The sequence below is a fragment of the Triticum urartu genome, chromosome 5A, assembly GCF_056163025.1.
Source record: "Triticum urartu cultivar PI428250 chromosome 5A, HENAU_Tu73, whole genome shotgun sequence".
Taxonomy (NCBI): domain Eukaryota; kingdom Viridiplantae; phylum Streptophyta; class Magnoliopsida; order Poales; family Poaceae; genus Triticum; species Triticum urartu.
Window position 1 is genome coordinate 576,837,467 of NC_141877.1, and position 6,000 is coordinate 576,843,466.

General features: G+C 40.0%; 1 pseudogene; it reads right to left on the bottom strand.

Moving 5' to 3' along the window:
* Window positions 1-3,350: 3,350 nt before the first annotated feature.
* On the bottom strand, window positions 3,351-5,276 carry LOC147973010 (uncharacterized; annotated as a pseudogene).
* Between the last annotated feature and the right edge of the window lie 724 nt (window positions 5,277-6,000).

The following is a 6,000-nucleotide window of genomic DNA, read 5'->3' on the forward strand; positions in this document are numbered from 1 at the left end:
TTGAGGACTCCGCCAGAACTTTCTTCTTGAGTTGTGCCTCCTCCTCCTTATTGCTTCAAACTATCTTCTTGGTTTGAATTTGGTCCTGCTACGTCTTGAGCTTGCGTTGGTTTTCCCCGGAGAGGAAGGGATGATGCAGCAGAGTAGCGTAAGTATTTCCATCAGTTTTTGAGAACCAAGGTATCAATCCAGTAGGAGCCCACGCTCAAGTCCCTTGTACCTGCACAAAGCGATAGCTACTCGCAACCAACGCGATTAGGGGTTGTCAAGCCCTTCACGGTCACTTATGAGAGTGAGATCTGATAGATATAATATTTTTGGTATTTTTGATATAAAGATGCAAAGTAAAAAGTAAAAGCAAAGTAAATAGCAAAACAATATAAAAGTGATGGAGATTGATATGATGAGAATAGAACCGGGGGCCATAAGTTTCACTAGTGGCTTCTCTCAAGAGCATAAGTATTCTACGGTGGGTGAACAAATTACTGTTGAGCAATTGATAGAATTGAGCATAATTATGAGAATATCTAGGCATGATCATGCATATAGGCATCACGTCCGTGACAAGTAGATCGAAACGATTCTGCATCTACTACTATTACTCCACTCATCGACCGCTATTCAGCATGCATCTAGAGTATTAAGTTAAAATCAGAGTAACGCCTTAAGCAAGATGACATGATGTAGAGAGATAAATTCATGCAATATGAAATAAACCCCATCTTGTTATCCTTGATGGCAACGATACAATACGTGCCTTGCTGCCCCTTCTGTCACTGGGTAAGGACACCGCAAGATCGAACCCAAAGCTAAGCACTTCTCCCATGGCAAGAACTACCAATCTAGTTGGCCAAACCAAACGGATAATTCGAAGAGACTTGCAAAGATAACCAATCATGCATAAAAGAATTCAGAGAAGATTCAAATATTATTCATAGATAGACTTGATCATAAACCCACAATTCATCGGTCTCAACAAACACACCACAAAAAGAAGATTACATCGAATAGATCTCCACAAGAGAGGGGGAGAATTTTGTATTGAGATTCAAAGAGAGAGAATAAGCCATCTAGCTACTAACTATGGACCCGAAGGTCTGAGGTAAACTACTCACACTTCATCGGAGGGGCTAGGATGATGTAGAAGCCCTCCGTGATGACGGCCCTCTTCCGGCGGAGCTTCGGAACAGGCCCCAAGATGGGATCTCGTGGATACAGAAAGTTGCGGCAGTGGAATTAGGTTTTTGGCTCCTGTTCTGATCGTTTGGGGGTACGTGTGTATATATAGGAGGAAGGAGTACGTCGGTGGAGCACCGAGGGGCCCACGAGGCAGAGGGCGCGCCCTAGGGGGGGCGCCCCCACCCTCGTGACCACCTCTTTGATCCCTTGCAGTAGGGTCCAAGTCTCCTGGATCACGTTCGGTGAGAAAATCACGTTTCCGAAGATTTTATTCCGTTTGGACTCCGTTTGATATTCTATTTATCCGAAACACTGAAATAGGAAAAAAACAGCAATTCTGGGCTAGCCCTCCGGTTAATAGGTTAGTCCCAAAAATAATGTAAAAGTGGAAAATAAAGCCCAATATAGTACAAAACAGTAGATAATATAGCATGGAGCAATAAAAAATTATAGATACGTTGGAGACGTATCAGGCATCCCCAAGCTTAATTCCTGCTCGTCCTCGAGTAGGTAAATGATAAAAAAGAATTTTTGATGCGGAGTGCTACTTGGCATAATTTCAATGCAAATCTTCTTAATTGTGGTATGAATATTCAGATTAGAAAGATTCAAGACAAAAGTTTATATTGACATAGAAAATAATAATACTTCAAGCATACTAACAAAGCAATTATGCCTTCTCAAAATAACATGGCCAAAGAAAGTTATCCCTACAAAATCATATAGTCTGGCTATGCTCCATTTTCCCCACACAAAGTATTTAAATCATGCACAACCCCGATGACAAGCCAAGCAATTGTTTCATACTCTAACTTTTTCAAAACTTTTTCAATCTTCACGCAATACATGAGCGTGAGCCATGGATATAGCACTATAGGTGGAATAGAATGGTGGTTGTGGAGAAGACAAAAAGGAGAAGATAGTCTCACATCGACTAGGCGTATCAACGGGCTATGGAGATGCCCATCAATAGATATCAATGTGAGTGAGTAGGGATTGCCATGCAACAGATGCACTAGAGCTATAAATGTATGAAAGCTCAACAAAAGAAACTAGTGGGTGTGCATCCAACTTGCTTGCTCACGAAGACCTAGGGCAATTTGAGGAAGCCCATCATTGGAATACAAGCCAAGTTCTATAACATAAAATTCCCACTAGTATACGAAAGTGACAACATATGAGACTCTCTATATGAAGAACATGGTGCTACTTTGAAGCACAATATATGAGACTTGCTATATCATGGTGCTACTTTGAAGCACAAGTGTGGAAAAAAAGGATAGTAGTATTGCCCCTTTTTTTGGGCCTTCTCTTTTTTTCTTTGGCCTTTCCTTTTTTTGGGACAATGCTCTATTGAATGATGATCATCACACTTCTATTTATTTACAACTCAATGATTACAACTCGATACTAAAACAAAGTATGACTCTATATGGATGCCTCCAGCGGTGTATCGGGATATGCAATGAATCACAAGTGACAAGCATGAAAGAATTTATGAACGGTGGCTTTGCCACAAATACTATGTCAACTACATGATCATGCTAAGCAATATGACAATGATAGATGTGTCATGATGAACCAATGTTTAAAATTGCCGGCTATTGAAAAAAGCGGCACCCACTAGCGGCAGCAATGAGCAGCTATTGCCAGCAATAGCTGCCGCTATGCCAAATAGCGGTTTTGCAGAATACATGCAAGAATTTCGAAAATAAGTGCAAGATACATGTCGAACTATAGAAATTCAGCATCGATTAAATAGTTGAGACAAACAGGAACATAATAACTGAACCATAGGATCATCCATTAAGCCAACATTCAGTAATCGTCTCAAGCGACAAAGCAAATAGTTCAGTAGACATTGGACCGTCTCAAGCGACAAAGAAAATAGTTCGACACTGGAGACTGGACACAGACTGACATACTATATAACAGAGCATTAACTACCTCAAAAAGATGAACTAGTAAGTTTTGCAGATAAATAATCCATAAAGGTAGTGGTGCATTCTCTTCTATTCTTCTCCAGAATCTGAAGGAGACTTATCAGACTCCGATTCAGAAGAAGAAGCAGCTTGCGACATTGTTTCAACACGCATAGCCATGAAGGACTGCAGGCTCACTGTCTTGATTTTCTTCCTAGGCCAAGAACTCCTCTTCCTTTTGGCTTGTCCCTATGATGATGATGCCCTGTATGGTGCCTCTTCCGATGCATCTTCATGAGCTTTCTCTTGTTCTTCATCAGCTTCTGCAGTTGGTTCTTTCCCAGTGATGAACTCATTTTCATAATCAGCAAGAACATCATCTACTTCTTTCTCTATGGGATCTCTGTTTTTGTTCTCTCTCTTGTTCCTTAGTTTAGAGTTGAATTTCACAAACACAAGATCCCTCATCCTGTCTATTGCGCTTCTTTATATGAACCTAAAAGTTCATAAAAATTAAATACTTATAACAAATGTAGAAAACAGAAAACCCAATTGTATAAACTGCAAACATATAATTTGTTACCTCTTCTAAAGCTGACCAGTTCCTCTCACAAGCTGATGAGCTACATGTCAAATTAAGAATCCTAGATGCCAAAGTTCTCAACTTCGGTGTGCTGGTGCCATGGTTCGGCCACCATTTTGCTGCACATTATGCAAGTTAATAGATAAAGAAATGGAAATAAATGCATTTTATTCATCAATAATATTAGCTACAATAACTAACCTGGATTAAAATTCTTGTTTCTCCTTTGCCTTATAGCAATCTCATGGCCAAAAGATCCTTGCTGATCTTGATACATGTTGAGTTCTTCAATTACAATGTCTTGGGTTTCTTCGTCCTCAATCATCTTGCAAATGCATGTAATAACAGCAGCTCTAAATGATCCATCATGCTCAATCTCTGACTTGTTTGGGTAATAATAGTGAGGATTCAAATAGTAGCCAGCCAAGTGGAGAGGAGTCTTGAGCTTGCTGTCCCACCTTTTATCAATGATGTCCCAAGCAACTTTGTACTTGCTCTCATCATTATCAAACCTCACAGCAATATGTTTCTTTGCATCAAGCATTAATCCATGGAAGAATCCCATTGCAGGAACATCACTGTCCATTCTGCGAAGCACATTAGCCATTGGCTCGAAGAAATTAACAACCATGTCAACATGTTTCCAAAAAACTTCAGATCGCACCACTTTGAGTGCTTTTTTCCCCTTTGCCTTTGTCAAGTATGAACCTAGTTCATTCATCTCATCTGATCTGAAGAGCCTTGTCAACTCCTTCTTGTTGTCTAGCAAACTTTTCAGATTTAAGTAAGCAGTGGCAAACCGAGTAACACCAGAGTGAACCAAGTCCTTCCCAAGAAATTTCCTCATAAAATCCAATACCCTTGTATGAGCATACAAGAAGCTAGTCACTTCTCTTGCACTTGAAATAGTTTTTGCAACTGGTCCAAGCTTCCCAAGATCCTCCAGCATGAGATCTAGGCAGTGAGCAGCACATCCATTCCAAAATATGGATGGTCTCTTTGCTATTAGCATACTAGCTGCTGATACATTCACACTAGCATTATCAGTCACCACTTGCACAACATTTTCTTCACCTATTTCTTCTATGCATTTGTCCACCAAGTCAAATATGTATTTGCCATCTTTTCTGTCACCGGAGCAGTCCACCGAATCAATGAAGCAAACACCATGAGCACTATGCACAACTAAATTCATAACTCCCCTTCCCTTCTTATCTGTCCATGCATCAGTCATAACCGTGCAACCTGTGAGCTCCCATGATTCCTTATGATTCTTGAATCCATCTAGCACCTTCTGTTTCCTCTTCTGCAAAAATGGTCCACTCATCTCATATGGACTAGGCCCTCTCAAGTCCTTCAAACTGTCCGATGGACTCAAGCATATGAGCAAAGCTAGGGAGGGTGATAGTGTTGTGAGGAATGCTAGCTTCATAGAAAAACTGGCAAATATACTCACAAACTCTGTCCCTTTTCTCTTCTCTTTTCATAGTTGACAACTTTGATTGGACCTTCTGGCTAACGTTGAATCCTCTTTGATTATTGCGAACAGGCTCTTCTATAGATGTTTTCTTGTAAAACTTATCAATAGTGGCACTGCCACTAGCTACCACAGCTCCAGAGTTACTCGTCCCATTGCCTCTTGTTGACTTCAGCAACACAACATCATTCCTCTCAAAGTCAGAATCATCCCCACTACCCCTTTCATCATCTGAGTTCTCTATATTAATTGCGGATCGAACCCTTTCCACTTCATCCTTCTTATTTTGCTTGTCACCACTCTTCTTCGTCAGAAAAGCAATAATCTCTTCCTTCACATCAGCTGGAACCTTCTTACATTTAATAGCATTGAAGCTAGTAATGCAAGCAAGATGGTACTTCATTCTAGTAATTCCACCTTTCAATAGCTTGTCACAAAAATTGCACTGCAAATGGTACTTTTTGTTCACATCTGGGGCAAAATAGTACGCATATGCAGGGTCATCGGACATTACTGCTTGCCTTGCTTGTGTTTGGGTTACCGAATCACCTACAGAAAAAGTACAAAATAATTTCATTAACCTACAGTGCTACAGATGACCTATTTGATTAATAATTAATCTATCCTAATTAAGGAAGAAGCAGATGATATATGCCACAATTAATTACTTGGATTTAGAAACATCTAACATTGTAAATTGTTGTTAAAGCATAGGAGTTTTGCCACGGTTTAATTGATTGATAATATACCTACAACGTATAACCTACTGGAAATAATAACTGGCTACTTGTTAGCTTTCAGATCGACAAGGGAGATGGAACATAAACTTGTTAGATTGC